Below are 16,879 nucleotides of genomic sequence, written 5' to 3' on the forward strand. Positions count from 1 at the left end.
CAGTGATTTGGCGTGTGCACACACACACACACACACACACACACACACACACACACACACACACACAAGTTATCACTTTAAAGTAGTTCAGGCCAAGGGGAAGGCAGTTTCAAAGCACTGTCGAACTGAAAAATTCGACCAGAGATTTTCCTCTTTTTGCCGCTAGTCTCCGGTGCTTTCCCAGGATTCGCTTTTTTAAAATTTCCGAATTCCTCTCACAGCCATGAAACCTGCTTCTGTTTACGTCATTGTTCTTGTCATCGGCTGAGAGAGAGGGTGGAGCTACTCTTTATTTTTATTTTCCTGCTCTCAACATCCAGTGATATTACTAATTATTTTTCTAAATTCACTCAGAAAACTATTACCGCTTGCTCTTCTCCATGGAGTGCGGATTGCATCTGCAGACGCTGCCCGTGATGGGCCAGAAACCGCTTTATCACTCACCAATAGATGTATTAAGTTATGGCACAGCACACCACAAAAATCACTTCACTTCGCAGTGGCTATGTAAGGTTCTCTGTAGGATCACTAAGGTTTACAGCAGCTAGACACAGTACATGAGTGGAGCGAAATCGAACCGACCTCCCAAATGGCAGCTAGGGTGCGCTCTTTCTTCTCTTTGTGAACAGGCAGTACAGTGAATCGCAGATGGGCTGTAAAGTAATGACCGAAGCTTGGCTCTTACGCCCTTGATACTGTCGAGAAGTATAGCCGTTACAGAGTATTCGTTGCTCGTTACTGGACGTCATTACTAGAAGTGAAAAACTATTGTAGGCTGTCATAAGTAACCGTAGAATACGGAACATTTCCTAATAGCCTTGGTCAATTAAGATTTGTATGTTTGGTGTGTTCATGGAAAGTGAACAAGACAGATAGCGAGAGGTATTCACGTTTGTATTATAAATCCCTTGCCTCGAACATTTCCTTCCTTCATACCGCCTCTCTGTACCACAGGCGATGTATCACTGATCTCATTTGTACTAAGATTCCAGTTCACGCGAAATGTCGGTTGATGCTTCCACCACGCTGAGGGGAAAGCATAAGTTCTAAATAATGTTCAAAACCTTGCTATCTTCTGTAGTTGTTGTCCATTGCGCAGAAAACAGCCGTAAGGTAGTGAATCCGTTATCTTGACGCCGTAATAAACTGTTAGCGAGAAATTGGTATTGTATAAATACTATTCACATTTACATTTACAAATCGGAGATTGCTAATAAAGTAGTAAATCATAATGACCGCGACCGACAAAACTTGTGTCCTCCGAGGCTACTGATGTAGCCTAATCTGACTGACGAACCACCCTGTAAGCCATCCAAGTTAGGCACGACTCGAAGATCTCCGAAATGTTTGGTCTGGATTTTCGTTTAGCATCTCTTTATTATTCCGCTGCTAATCAACACGTTTGAAATAACAGAATGATAGACTGCTATTGAGAAATGGTTTTATGTGAAATGCAAGTACATTCATTGTTTAGTTTCCCTAATATTAATGACAGTATTTATCATTTTGGCGCGCTACTTGCTCAAACAGCAGGCAATCGCGGAGGACCACAATTTATGTGGTCTTTAAATGGTTCAAATGGCTCTAAGCACTATGGGACTTTACATCTGAGGTCATCAGTCCCCTAGACTTAGAACTACATAAACCTAACTAACCTCAGGACATCAGACACATCCATGCCCGAGGCAGGATTCGAACCTGCGACCGTAGCAGCAGCGCCGTTCCAGACTGAAGCGCCTAGAACAGATCGGCCACTGCGGCCGGCTAGGCGGTTTTCTCAGGACACTCGAACCGAATAAACCATCCGTCAGCGCTCCCTTTCACCACATTACTTTATCTTCCACCTTCTGCCTTCTCAGCTGCTCTAAGAAGAGCTTCTTATATTTGAATGTCATGGCTGTACAACCAAAAATATTACATTTTGCATGCCAATCGGGTGTTATCTTATTTCGATCGTTTTGTATGCGTATGCGGTCAGTGTCGTATGGCATACCCCTAAAAACTGGAAGCGGCAAACCGTCTACAAATTGAGAGAGTATAATATATAAAGGGTGGCGTAATCTACGGAATATTGTTGTCCTCCCGTGTGTCCCTTGGAAATACCCCTCCCGGCGGAGGTTCGAGTCAACCCTTGGGCATGGGTGTGTGTGTTGTTCTCAGCATAAGTTACTTTGCAGTCTAGTGTGTAAGTCTAGGGACCGATGACCTCAGCAGTTTGGTCCCTTAGGAATTCACACACATTTGAACGTTTTTATCTCGAAAATAAATACTATTTATAGCGAGATTGAAATTGCCAGTGTTTTTTTCAGCGTATATTCGAAAATTGTTGCTCTGTAACGTGCAACAGGAAGACGTTGCAGCAGTAAAAATTTTAAAAATCGGATTTATCATATACCACTAAAAAAGCGATTTCCAAAAAAAAGTAAAATTAAAAAGAAAATGCAGAACAGAAATATGTCAAATATTGCTTCAATTCTTCGTCGGGATTCTAAAAAACGTGTTTCTGTTATTCAGAAACAGCTTTCGTGTGTATGAATAATAACATGAAACTGTTGTTAAGTGAAGAACTTTCTGCTGAGTACAAAATACCAATAATTATGTAGATATTTTTTATTTTTGTGCTTGTAAAGTGTACTCGCAACTAAAGTAATTGGTTTGGTTTCATAATAGCGCAGAAGTTCTGCGATTAACTAAATTTTATTACTTATAAAAGGCAACTTTCATTTTGTAAGGATATAAAATACACAACGGACTAACACTCAACATTACGCGGTTCCAACTACATGTAATATAAACAATCAAACAAAAACCGAAAACGAGTCGTCGGTGTCAAAAATGGTTCAAATGGCTCTGAGCACTATGAGACTTAACATGTATGGTCATCAGTCCCCTAGAACTTAGAACTACTTAAACCTAACCAACCTAAGGACATCACACAACACCCAGCCATTACGAGGCAGAGAAAGTCCCTGACCCCGCCGGGAATCGAACCCGGGAACCAGGGCGTGGTCGTCGGTGTCACTTTCTCTCTCATACATTCATTTACGTTTCTTCTGTTACCAATGCTACCAGCCATAAATAAAATCTTCTCGTTTTTCAAGCAGCTTCAGTTCGAAGAAAAATTCTCGATCATTCGGTGTCTATCTCTGCCTTCGTCGTCAGGAGTAAAACCAATGACTGCCGAGGCTGGCGCATGCGGAAAAGCTTATGTCGGAATGACTGGACGATCAGTTAACACCAGGATCAAAGAGCATAAGAGACATTGCACGTTGCAGCAGGTGGAGAAATCGGCCGTGGCAGAGCACGCACTAAATGAGACAGACCACGTAATGAAATTCGTCGACACGGAAGTTCTTGCTGTAGAGGAGCACTATCACACGCGCTTGTTCAGAGAAGCTGTAGGAATACAAAAACACGCGAACAGTTTCAACAAGAAAGAGGAAAGCCTTAAGGTAAACAAAGGATTTTGGCTTCCGTACTGCAGGTAGCAAGAGGAGAACCGCACCAGAAATGACCGTGGAGAAACCCTCGGACGATGGCGCGCCAGATACATATAGTCTGCTGCTGCGAGCTCGGCTCCAGTTCACCATCGGCAATGGAGGGTGAAGCTTTGATAATGCCAGCCACTCGTGCTGGCGAAACGTCAGAAAAATCATTAGATGAACGTCGGCCGAAGAATTCGAGTTTGTCAAAAAGGGACCACGAAAGCCTTAACAATTTTGTAGTACCAGTTGTGTTGACAGTTCGAGCGGCGCGGTCTATAGAAATCGAGTTGAACTCACGAGGGCTTACGTCAGGGGAGTGCAGTAGGTGGTATAGCACTTAGCAGCCCCATCAGTCAAACAAATCAGTAACAGCTTGCACTGTACGTGCTTGAGCACAATCCTGTAACATGATGGTCAGGTCCTGCAGAAAGTGTCGCCAATTCTGTCTCTAAGCTGGTCGTAGGTTGTGTTCCAAAAATGAAAAGCATGAGACAGAAGTGATGACACTGTCTGCAGGACTTGACTATCATTTTGCAGGACAATGCTCAATCACGGAGAGTGTAAGCTGTTACTGATTTGCCGGCAGCGGTGGTCTAGCGGTTCTAGGCGCTCAGCCCGGAGCTGCGCGACTGCTACGGTCGCACGTTCGAATCCTGCCTCGGGCATTGATGTGTGTGATGTCCTTAGGTTAGTTAGGTTTAAGTAATTCTAAATTCTAGGCGACTGATGACCATAGATGTTAAGTCCCATAGTGCTCAGAGCCATTTTTTTGTTACTGATTTGTTTAACTGATGGGGCTGCCAAGTGCTATACCACCTACTGCACTCCCCCGACTTAATCCCTTGTGAGTTCAACTCGATTTCTGAACTGAAGGAAACACGGCATTTGCTTCAGAACTGCTACAAATTCGTCGGGCAATAGACCGCTCCGCCCGAACTGTCAACACGACTGGCACTTCTAAGAGTATCCTACGACTTCCACATCGCTGGCAACGTGTTATACACAATGGTGGTGACTACTCTGAAGGTCAGTAAAAGTTTGAAACACGTATCTATTTTGTACGAGCTAAAAATAAATAGTTGCCACTATTAAAGTTCCAACCGTCGTATATTCGCACTCACACAAACATACACACACACACACACACACACACACACACACACACACACACGAAGACATACACTTGCTCTTGTCGCACATACTTGCAGCTACTAATCAACAAGGAATCAGAAGACTCGTAACTGCTATAATTAGTGGTCAAATGGTTCAAATGGCTCTGAGCACTATGGGACTTAACATCTGAGGTCATCAGTTTCACGAGTGTACTGTGAATATCAGGACTCCGGTAGAACATCAGATCTCCGAGATCCCTGCGGTCAGAAAAATATCATGCAAGGACGGGACCAAAGACTACTGAAAAGAATCGTTCATCGTGTCAGAAGCGCAACACTTTTGCAAATTGGTGGAGATTTCAGTGCTGCGCCATCAATAGATGTCAGCGTGCGAACCATTCAACGAAACATCATCGGTATGGGCTTTCGGAGCCGAAGGCTCACTCGTGTACCCTTGATGACTGCACGACACAAAGCTTTACGCCTCGCCTTGGGCCGGCCTGAGTGACCGAGCGGTTCAAGGCGCTACAGTCTGGAATTACGCGACCGCTACGGTTGCAGGTTAGTATCCTGCCTCGGGCATGGGCGTATGTGATGTTCTTAGGTTAGTTAGGGTTACGTAGTTCTTGGTTCTACGGGACCTCAGAAGTTAAGTCCGATAGTGCTCAGAACCATTTGAACCTCGCCTCGGCGCGTCAACACCGACATTGGACCGTTGATGACTGGAAATTTGTTGCCCGGTCGTACGTGTTTCGTTTCAAATTCTGGCTCAAATGGCGCTGAGCACCATGGGACTTAACATCTGAGGCCATCAGTCCCCTAGACTTACAACTACTTTAACCTAACTAACCTAAGGACATCACACACAACCATGCCCGAGGCAGGACTCGGACCTGCGACCGTAGCGGTTGCACAGTTCCGGACTGAAGCGCCTAGAACCGCTCGGCCACATCAGCCGGCCATTCCAAATTCTATCGAGTGGCAGGATGTGTACAGATACGGAGACAACCTTATGAATCCATGGTCTCCACATGACAGCATTAGTCTGTTCAAGCTAGAGGAGGCTCTGTAATGGTGTGGGACGTGTGCAGTTAGAATGATATACGACCAATGATACGTCTAGATAGGACTCTGGCTAGTGCCACGTATGTAAGCATCCTGTCTGATCACCTGCATCCATTAGCGTCCGTTCGGTATTCTGACGGACTAGGGCTACTCCAACAGACCAGTGCGACACCCTAAACGTCCAGAATTGCTGCAAGTGGCTCCAGGAACACTCTTTTGAGTTTGGCTCCCAGCACTATGCGACTTAACTTCTGAGGTCATCAGTCTCCTAGAATTTAGAACTACTTAAACCTAACTAAGTACAGCACACACATCCATGCCCGAGACAGGATTCGATCCTGCGAACGTATCGGTCGCACTGTTGCGCCTAGAACCGCTTGGACGCGCGGCCGGTACTCTTTCGAGTTTGTAAACTTCCACTGGCCCCAGTCACGAACATTATTGAGCATCTCTGGTATGCCTTGAAACGCGGTGTTCAGAAGAGATCTCCACCCTCTCGTACTCATACGGATTTATGGACAGGCCTACAGGTTTCATGGTGTCAGCTCCCTCCAGCACTACTTCCGACGTCAGTCGATACCATGCCACGTCGTCATGCAGCACATTTGCGTGCTGGTGGGGGCCCTACACGATATTAGGCAACTGTATCAATTTCTTTAGTTCTTCATCGTGGAACCCCTCTGCTCTGTTATAATGGTTGATTAGTTTAATTAAAACAACATCTCAGAATCCCACTGCGCCATGCAGGCCTGTCAGAACGCCACATACAATATCCATGGAGCGCGATAATACAGCAATGGATAATCTCCTACACGACAGCGATTGGACCAGTTCACTATCCGAACATGAGCCAGCGACAAGGAGGACAAATGTGTACGTGCAGTGGGGTGAGGTTTCCCAGGGTGGGCGCTTAACATGCCCGCCGGGACTGTCGCCGGACTAACGCTATTATGAGCGCTCAGGGGTGTTGCGCGGACAGGTTGAGCGGGCGAGAACGCATGTGCAAGCAGCCTCCTGGTCTCGCTCCGCGCCCCTTTTTTGAGTTTGGCTCTGAGCACTATGGGACTTAACTTCTGAGGTCAGCAGTGCCCTAGAACTTAGAACTACTTAACCTAACTAACCTAAGGACAGCACACACATCCTTGCCCGAGGCAGGATTCGAACCTGCGACCGTAGCAGTGGCACGGTTCCATACCGTAGCACCTAGAACCGCTCGGCCACCCCGGTCGGTACTCTTTCGAGTTGGAACACTTCCAGTGGCCCCAGACACGAACATTACTGAGCATATCTGGTATGCCTTGAGGCGTGGTGTTCAGAAGAAATCACTACCCCCTGGTAATCTTCCAGATTTATGGACAACCCAGCAGGTTTCATGGTGTGAACTCCCTCCAGCACTATTTCACAGATTACTAGACTCCATGCCACGTCGTGATGTGGCAGATTTGCGTGCTGGCGGGGGCCGCAGGTGTACCAGTTTCTTTGGGTCTTCAGTGTAGAAAACGTCTTCTCGGTTATAATGGTGGATTACTGTAATTAAAATAACATCTCAGAATCACAGTACCATCAACGATCCCACTGCGACACGCTGGCCTTGGATCCTTGTCAGGACGCGACATATCATATCCACGGAGGGCGATAATACAGCAATGGATAATCTCTGACGCGACACCGATTGGACCAGTTCACTAGCCGAACATGCGCCAGCGACAAGGAGGACAAATGTGTACGCGCAGTGGGGTGGGGTTCCCCAGGGTGGGCGCTTAACATGCCCGCCGGGACTGTCGCCGGACTAACGCTATTAAGGGCGCACAGGGGTGCTGCGCGGACACGTTGAGCGGACGAGAATACATGCGCAAGCAGCCTCCCGGTCTCGCTCCGCGGCACTTTTTTGAGTTTGACTCTGAGCACTATGGGACTAAACTTCTGAGGTCAGCAGTGCCCTAGAACTTAGAACTACTTAAACCTAACTAACCTAAGGACAGCACACACATCCTTGCCCGAGGCAGGATTCGAACCTGCGACCGTAGCAGTGGCACGATTCCATACCGTAGCGCCTAGAACCGCTCGGCCACCCCGGTCGGTACTCTTTCGAGTTGGAACACATCCACTGGCCCCAGACACGAACATTACTGAGCATATCTGGTATGCCTTGAGGCGTGGTGTTCAGAAGAGATCGCTACCCGCTGGTAATCTTCCAGATTTATGGACAACCCAGCAGGTTTCATGGTGTGAACTCCCTCCAGCACAGATTACTAGACTCCATGCCACGTCGTGATGTGGCAGATTTGCGTGCTGGCGGGGGCCCTACACAATATTAGGCAGGTGTACCAGTTTCTACGGGTCTTCAGTGTAGAAAACGTCTTCTCGGTTATAATGGTGGATTACTGTAATTAAAACAACATCTCAGAATCACAGTGCCATCAACGATCCCACTGCGGGACGCTGGCCTTGGATCCTTGTCAGGACGCGACATATCATGTCCACGGAGGGCGATAATACAGAAATGGATAATCTCCGACGCGACACCGATTGGACCAGTTTACTAGCCGAACATGCGCCAGCGACAAGGAGGACAAATGTGTACGCGCAGTGGGGTGGGGTTCCCCAGGGTGGGCGCTTAACATGCCCGCCGGGACTGTCGCCGGACTAACGCTATTAAGGGCGCGCAGGGGTGCCGCGCGGACAGGTTGAGCGGCCGAGTGCGCATGCGCGCGCAGCCTCCCGGTCTCGCTCCGCGGCCGGCGAGCCGCCAGTCGCCGTTCGTCGCTCCGGACCGCGTGGGACCGGCCGACGCGCGAGGCGGCCGTCATCCTCCCCCGACTACGCACGCCCACGCGCGCGGTCTCCTCCCTACCGGACGGTCGCGCCACACTAGCCGGAAAATAAAAACCGCTCGCAGCAGTGTCTCGGCTCACCTAATCTACTTTGCATACGGGAATCCACCTGCACGTAGAAACCAGCTCCATCACTGTGTGTTCACCTTTGTCGTCGAACATTACGACAAAATCGAGCTTTATAGCTCACCGACCCTCTCAGTAAACGATTAGCCTCGCACACTGCACATTTTTTTTTCTCTGTAGACTACGCCAGCGAACGCAATTATACCGTTTATAACCAGTGTAGAAAATTTGCCCCCGTACCAAACGACATAGCAAGTGTTCGTCATTGAAATTTGTGATACTGCAGCAACAGTGCGTCGATTTTTTACTACAAAGTGCTAATTTTTTTGTGGAAGATAACTGTGGCAGGAAAGCATTTTCGACTGCAGGGGACGTAGAAAACAAGCCTTGCTGTGAGTGTTCATGTTTGTCGTCGGAAAATTACAACAAACGCACTGTATACCTCATCAACTCTCTCAATTAATATTTAACTATTTACCCCGCACACACTGCAAAATTTGTTGTTGCCCACTCTACTGAACGAAATTACAGCATTTTTAACTGGGGCAGAAAATTTGCCCCGTACCATAAAAATTTGTGCCCATTTTCAGAAATGACAAAGCAATTGTTCAGCTTTTAAATCTGTGATATAAGTGAGCAGTTGTGGTAACATTTTGTCGATTTCCTACAACACTCAGTGACACAATAGCGTTGATTATTTGTGGAAATAAACGTGAAAGAAGAGCCTCGTCGACTGCAGTGCATACAAAAATCATTGGTGTGTGAATGTCTGCTGCACGAAATCTCCTCATGGAAGTGAAGTACTAAACCTTAAATAATCTCATGTTTAATTGTATTAGTGGATGTAGGGAGAAGCCCTTCTCAACTATCCATCATCTTTAAACACTGTAGTCGAAACATTCCCTATACTCGCGCCCTGTACCCCACACGCACTCTCAAGAAGAATTAAACTATTTACCTTGCTGACACTAAGCAATTAGTTTCTTGTAGTTAACTGAAGTAGATGATATCGTACCCCTCGATCAATGTAACAATTTTGGCTCCCTGTAACACCACAATACTAGTTGTCAGTTTTAGAAAAGCCATAGCAGGTGTTGTGCTTAGATATCTGTGGAAAAGGTGAGACGAATAAATAATTTCTTCAATAGTGCGATTCTCTCATGTTACATTGTACGAGAGTTTTCTCTGTGCCGAAGAGTCACATGAGAGAAGAAGAAACAGACCACGTGTTGGGTAGTGTCACGGCTACACGTAGTTTCAGAAAGAAGCCTTTCTGTGTTTTCATCATTCTCTTTGAAGATTCTTGTTGGACTGTTAGTGCACAGTAAATGAACTCCTTCTCTGTACCCTCTATTGTACCCTCTATACCTCAGAGAATCTCTCATTTATCACTGAACGACTGAAAAATACCTCACTGTAGCTCCCTGTACACTACCGATTTACACGTTTCCAGTGTAGATAATTTTCCTCTCCCTGCTAAGTAATTCTATGAAATTTTTGGTCAGTGCTAGAAAAGCCATAGCAAGTGTTCAGCTTTGTAATTTGTGGAAAAATTATTGGTCGCGAGTGAACATGTTTAGCAGCAGTGCATCTTTTTACTATTACGGTATCGGACGAAAAGTGCTCGGCGGAAGAAAATTGTGAAAAAATACCGTCATCGACTGCAGCGGATCCAGAAATAATTGGAGTGTGAATGCCTGTGTTTTAAGAGATAAGTGCTAGTGGAAACGTATTGGGTATTTGACTCCTGTTCATCAGAATCTGTCCAGGGAAGTGGAATACCTGTGTTTTCACAGCTTTCTTTGACTTTGGATTCTTGTCACATCGCCGCTTCCTGGGAAGCGTGGAGTTAAGACGAAAAAGGTACCGTCAAGGCGATACTAAATATCATTATACTAAGTAAAATTCAAGTTGCTCCTGTCAGATTCATAAGATTAAACAGCCTTCCCTACAATGCAAGTACAACTGGCTACAACAAACAAAACCGTGCTGTTCAATGTTGTTTGAATTTCACAAGAAGCACTGAGCAAAATCTTACGAAATGAAGATGTCCCTTGTTAGATTTCAAGGCAATTTACATTTTATTTCTTGATACTCTATTGGAGGAATATCCAAACACTTACGTTGCTACTAAGTCAAGATTGTGGCGGAAAAGTAAATGTAGATCACGACTATCATCTCGGTTCACAGGATTACTAGTCAAGCGGTTAACGTGAATCGCTCTCTACAGAATAAAAAATTTGTATAAATCATAGTTTCGTGTCTGTATCATAGCTTAAAAACATGCTTAACAATATAACTGAGAAACAAATGGGAGATTTATTTTTAACTTCTTGCCGTGGATTAACGGATTGCTGTTTGTTAGTCAAATGAAACATCATAGTGAAATTTAGAAAACATGTCGTGACTTATGTACTTCTTTGGTTGTTGTGTCTTTTGTACTTGCTATCATTAATGTATTAGCACTAGGGACCCATATTCAATCTTTCCCGCAGATGTTTTAATAACCTTGAAGTAACAAACAGCCCATCATAGTTAAAAGTCTCAACACTATCGTACAAATGTTTAGTAATTCCATTTCTATTAACATTATTAATTAAAACATTAACCATTCTTTGATTTTACTATGTATCTTATTGTCTAATATTGCTAGTCTAACCTTGATTTACATGTTAATTAGGTTTAAAATGTGACAAGGGTTTCAGTAACGTTCTTCGCTTGTGGCTCTACCGTTTTACCAGCCGAATGCGAAAGAAAAGTTAAAATTGTTGGACATACATCTGACGTTCTTGGAATGATTTATGACCTCTCTGCGTATTGTACTGCTGCTTCTAAATGTGTAGAACAAAATATTTATTATTCAAGATCGCTTTCATTTTTCTGCGTCCGTCACTGCCTTGAATGTATGTCGGCGAACTATATACAGGTATATAGGGCGTGTAATGAGTCCTGTGAAATTAGTGTTTTAAAGTTCAGAAATAGTACCGTATCGTACTATGGTTACGTTGCAGCACAAACGTGTGAAATTGATTATCACCTCGAAACTGCTTGAAATTATTCCTCCTTGTGACGATGCGCAACGTACGTGCAAAATGATAGCAAATTCAAGGAGAATTCATGTAAGAAATTAAGGACAGCCGAAATCACGTCAACACGTACGGCATTTTAATACGTAAGACAATTTTGCTTCCTTTTTTTCTGAAATTATACGTTCCTTCCACTGCTGGAGGCACTTCCGCATGGTTTTGTATTTCTCTATCTCTTGAGACTTCACAAAAACTTTGCTGTATTTGCCGTTGCGCAGATTTCAAGAAATATTCTTCTGGCGCATCTGAAAAATAGCTGTGAGCCAATAAGACAACTAGCTTTTTAGTAATACGAATAGTCTACAGGACAACATAAGAGGAAACAATCAATCTGGGTGATAATTGTGCTTGCTACTTTCAATAGTACCTGTAAAAATAATTACTCCTTTTGACAAAAAGTGTCATAAAGTGAAGATGAGTAACTGATTATGGATAAGCACGCAAAAATTACGAAATTTTAGGGTGAAGAGCACAACAATTTTATGAAAAAAATTTGACGCTTGTCTGTCGTTAATGATTATTACACGTGGGATTCTAAAGTAACGTCAGCTTCTCAAGTAATCCGATTATTGTACACTACTGCCCATTAAAATTGCTACACCACGAAAATGACGCGCTACAGACGCGAAATTTAACCGACAGGAAGAAGATGCTGTGATATGCAAATGATTAGCTTTTCAGAGCATTCACACAAGGTTGGCGTCGGTGGCGACACCTACAACGTGCTGACATGAGGAAACTTTCCAACCGATTTCTCATACACAAACAGCAGTTGACCGGCGTTGCCTGGTGAAACGTTGTTCTGATGCCTCGTGTAAGGAGGAGAAATGCGTACCATCACGTTTCCAACTCTGATAAAGGTCGTATTGTAGCCTATCGCGATTGCGGTTTATCGTATCACGACATTGCTGCTCGCATTGGTCGAGATCTAATGACTGTTAGCAGAATATGGAATCGGTGGGTTCAGGAGGGTAATACGGAACACTGTGCTGGATCCCAAATGTCTCGTATCACTTGCAGTCGAGATGACAGGAATCTTATCCGCATGGCTGTAACTGATCGTGCAGCCACGTCTCGATCCCTGGTCAACAGATGGGAACGTTTGCAAGACAACAACCATATGCACGAACAGTTCGACGGCCTTTGCTGCAGCATGGACTATCAGCTCGGAGACCATCGCTGCGGTTACCATTGACGCTGCATCACAGACAGGAGCGCCTGCGATGGTGCACTCAACGACGAACCTGGGTGCACAAATGGCAAAACACCATTTTTTCGGATGAATCCAGGTTCTGTATACAGCATCATGATGGTAGCATCCGTGTTTGACGACATCGCGCTTGACGCACATTCGAAGCGTGTATACGTCATCGCCATATTGGCGTATCACCCGGCGTGACGGTATGGGGTGCCATTCATTGGTTACACGTCTCGGTCACCTCTTGTTCGCATTGACGCCGCTTTGAACAGTGGGCGTTACATTTCAGATGAGTTACAACCCGCGGCTGTACCCTTCATTCGATCCCTGGGAAACCCTACATTTCAGCAGGATAATGCACGACCGCATGTTGCAGGTCCTGTACGGGCCTTTCTGGATACAGAAAATGTTCGACTGCTACTCTGGCCAGCACATTCTCCAGATCTCTCACCAATTGAAAACGTCTGGTCAATGGTGGCCGAGCAACGGGCTCGTCACAATACGCCAGTCACTACTCTTGATGAACTGTGTTATCGTGTTGAATCTGCATGGGCATTTGTACCTGTACACGCCATCGAAGCTCTGTTTGACTCAATGCCCAGGCGAATTAAGGCCGTTATTACGGCCATAGGTGGTTGTTCTGGGTACTGATTTCACGTGATTTATGCACCCAAATTGCGTGAAAATGTAATCACATGTCACTTCTAGTGTAATATGTTTGGCCAATGAATGCCCGTTGATCATCTGCACGTCTTGTTTTTTGTAGCAATTTTAATGGCCAGTAGTGTATGTGTAGTTTTATACCTTATCAATAACATAGCGTAAAAATTCACTGTCTTTTATATTCATAACTATTGTTTAACATCGTCGGCATACCTTAGGCCTTCATGTCATTCATAGAATATATGCGCTGACTAAGCAAAGAGAATTTCGGATTTTATTTTGTGACCCACGATCTGAAACGAATGGTTGAAGTTTTCAGGTCTTTTTAGATCTTAATCGATGAATCCGTCCTGAAGAAAGCCAAACATCTATGCCGAAATCACTCTTTTTTTTTTTTTTTTTTTTAAGTGGGAAGAATATTCTTCAGATATTGTCCGTCTATATGATCTCTTCTGTTAGCGCATTTTGTTTTTCCGGTTGAGCTATTTAGTACCCATGTATTTCGACGGTTTAGGTGACTAGCTGCGGAATGTTTCCAACAAAATGTTCATGAGGGAGGGGGTCCCTCGCACCCCATTCCGATTGGCGCCTGTCCTTTTCTGTGGAATAGGGTGAAGTGAATGCAACCCCTCTTGTTGTTCCGCTTAGTAGATTTGCAGAAAACAGTTAAGTGCGCTTTTAATTCCCACGATTCTGTGAATGCAGCATTCTCTGCGCAATAAAGAGTATAAGAACCCGGCTCTGGACTTAACACATAAATCTCTTGATGAGTTAACGCCGTTGCGTATTTTAAAGGTGAACTTAGCGTATTATTACAGAGAATAAAGGCTATCCTCATACGGTTTCTTACCCACTCGTCTGTTTTTATTGTTGTTTAATTATTTTGAAGCAACTATAGCTTCACCTGTAGGTATTTTAGCATACTAAAGCTTCGTGTAATGCTGGATACAGTTTGGCAGTGTATTTAATTTGGTAAACATCTGCAGGTTTATCTCATTTGAGGTAGAGTATGGTAAACAAAGGAAAATTCTTTTCTACGATCAGTTGCAGAAAATCTAAACTTCTGTTACTGAAATTCTGCGTCCTTTCGACAATCAGTGATGTTGTTTAAACAAAAACAGCGAATTACTGAGCGCTAGCAATTACGCTTGAGATCAATATTTTTAAACTGTAATATATCATAAGGTCATTGCCAATGTACACTGTCCATGCACTTTTCGTCAACATACATTTAGAACTCTTTCCTGGTCTGCATAAAATAGTATACATCATCAAACGAATATTAGTAATTTTTCATAAAACACTAGCATAGTTCATTTCCACCAATGATACGTGAGACACGTAATAAAATCTCTTACATTGTTCTATAAAGTGAACTTCATTCAAGAATGGTCATGAGGAGACTGAGTAAATCGTAAAAGATGTACACGAACATTGAATATTATGTTCACCAGCGGAAAAGTGCTGCTGTCGGCGCAGTCTCTCAGAGTGAACTAAGCCCTTTGGAGAAGGCGCGTGTGTTTACTGAGTGCGCTCGTAAACATAGGTGTTAACTCGTGGAAAAACAATTTATCAAGGCAATATTGTAGCTTAAATAAGTAAATTAGTATCTATTGTGATCTATTTATTGAAGGTTTCGCTTTTATTTGCGTAGTTCTCGTGAAAAGTTAACTGTTCTAAAGTGCAAGCCTTTGACGTGGGTTTCTTTTCGTTATGTGCCGCAGTAAGTTATGTGATTATTCAATAATTTCCGGGTAGCGTCTGTGCAGCTTTATTGTGAAGAGTATCGTACGCGTATAGTTTGCATTCGGTTCATATTTTCTGCGTTTCTATACTTCCGTACAGTCAATTTTCCATATTGTGCAGTAAAGTCGTTAAGTGGTGTTTCTGTTTCCATTGAGTATTTATACATAATTCAGTGATAGCGCCTGTTCAAATTTGTCGCTAGAAAATATCGAGCCCCTTCAGTTTCCTACTCGTTTCGTGATCTACGTCCCTATAACTTCGTGCTGTTCACACTCGCCTGACGTCCAGAAATTCTCTATTCATCTCGCCGCAAGATAAGTTAGTTTCTGCTAATTATTAATTGGTGTAAGGGAATTGTTTTTAGTGTGATTTGTATTGTTTGTATTTTTGTTGTTTGTTTGTAGTGTGATTTGTATTGTTTATCTGCCGTCATGTGTGACAAATGTGGATGTTGTCGTAGATTAGTGAGCACGGGAGTGAAATGTCAGGATTGTGGGTTGGTGTTCCACTGAGGAGATTGTAGCGGGGAAGCTGTCATAGTGTCAGATGAGGCTCGCCAATGGAGTTGTCGATTATGTAGCCGTGACAAGAAAATCGCAGAACTAGAAATGATGTACTTTGAATTAGACAGGTTGGAGGGGGAAAGAGACAATGGCATCTGGTAACAGGTCGTAGTCATATGGAGAATTCAGCATAAATCACTTTTCAGATTCCAGTGAGCAATTGGTTTAATTTGTTGCCTAAAGTAGAAGGGTCTCAAACAGTTTTTGAGTAAAGTGAGGTGTAGCAGACTCTTAGTAACAAATGTAATGCTAGATAGGGAGTAAAATCAAGCAGAGAAAAAAAGAGTCCTGCTGTTAGCTGGCAGTCACGGAAGAGGTGTAGCCCAGTTACTACACGATAGGCTAGGAGTAGAGTACCAGGTCACTAGCATTGTGAAACCTAGTGCTAAGCTTAGGAGGTTGTGCAAACATTTTGATGTCAAGGACCATGATCTTATAGTAGAAGGAACAGGAAACAGCCTGGCTAGCAATTCGGATTATAGTAGTAGGTGTGACCTGGATGTAACAGCCCTTACTCGTGTGGGGTTTGTGGATGTTTCGCAGCGCCATAACCAGCCCTGGGTTAATACGGCTGTCAACCATGTCAAAAGAGTCAACAGAGAGCTTGGGGGGGGGGGGGGGGGGAGGGGAGAGCTACTGTTGGCAGAAACTAAATCTCATATCTGTGCTGTGTGGGGTTACACTAGTCACTGCCTGCACCTGAATCGGAGGGGGAATGATAGATTAGTTGATCTTCTGGCAGAAAACGTAAGGGGGGACACATGCACACACGACAAAATACCTGTGATAGCTGGAGTCAGAGGGACACATTTTTTAGGTTAGAGTCAAGTTATAGACAGAGAGTACTGAAAGAGATTAAAACAGAACAGTGCCATAATGTCTGTAGCAGTATCCAAAGAAATAAAATTTGTGTGTTTCTTCAGAACATTAGAGGGCTGAAAAATAAGGTAGATGAGCTTCTTGTATGCCTAGAAAATGGGATACATTTTGAAGTCGTAGATGTTTCGTGTCGCTCTGCACACTATGTACAGCAGATTACAGAGTAGCATCTTATTCATCAT

General features: G+C 44.1%; 1 protein-coding gene across 1 annotated transcript in view; it reads left to right on the forward strand.

Moving 5' to 3' along the window:
* Positions 1–8,143: 8,143 nt before the first annotated feature.
* Positions 8,144–16,879, forward strand: part of LOC126336587 (disks large 1 tumor suppressor protein) — a 4,198,467-nt gene continuing 4,189,731 nt past the window's right edge. Inside the window, exon 1 of the mRNA XM_050000444.1 lies at positions 8,144–10,425. The gene's annotated coding sequence lies outside the window, so the exon portion shown is untranslated. The remainder of the gene's footprint in view (positions 10,426–16,879) is intronic.

Source organism: Schistocerca gregaria, chromosome 2, assembly GCF_023897955.1.
Source record: "Schistocerca gregaria isolate iqSchGreg1 chromosome 2, iqSchGreg1.2, whole genome shotgun sequence".
Classification (NCBI taxonomy): domain Eukaryota; kingdom Metazoa; phylum Arthropoda; class Insecta; order Orthoptera; family Acrididae; genus Schistocerca; species Schistocerca gregaria.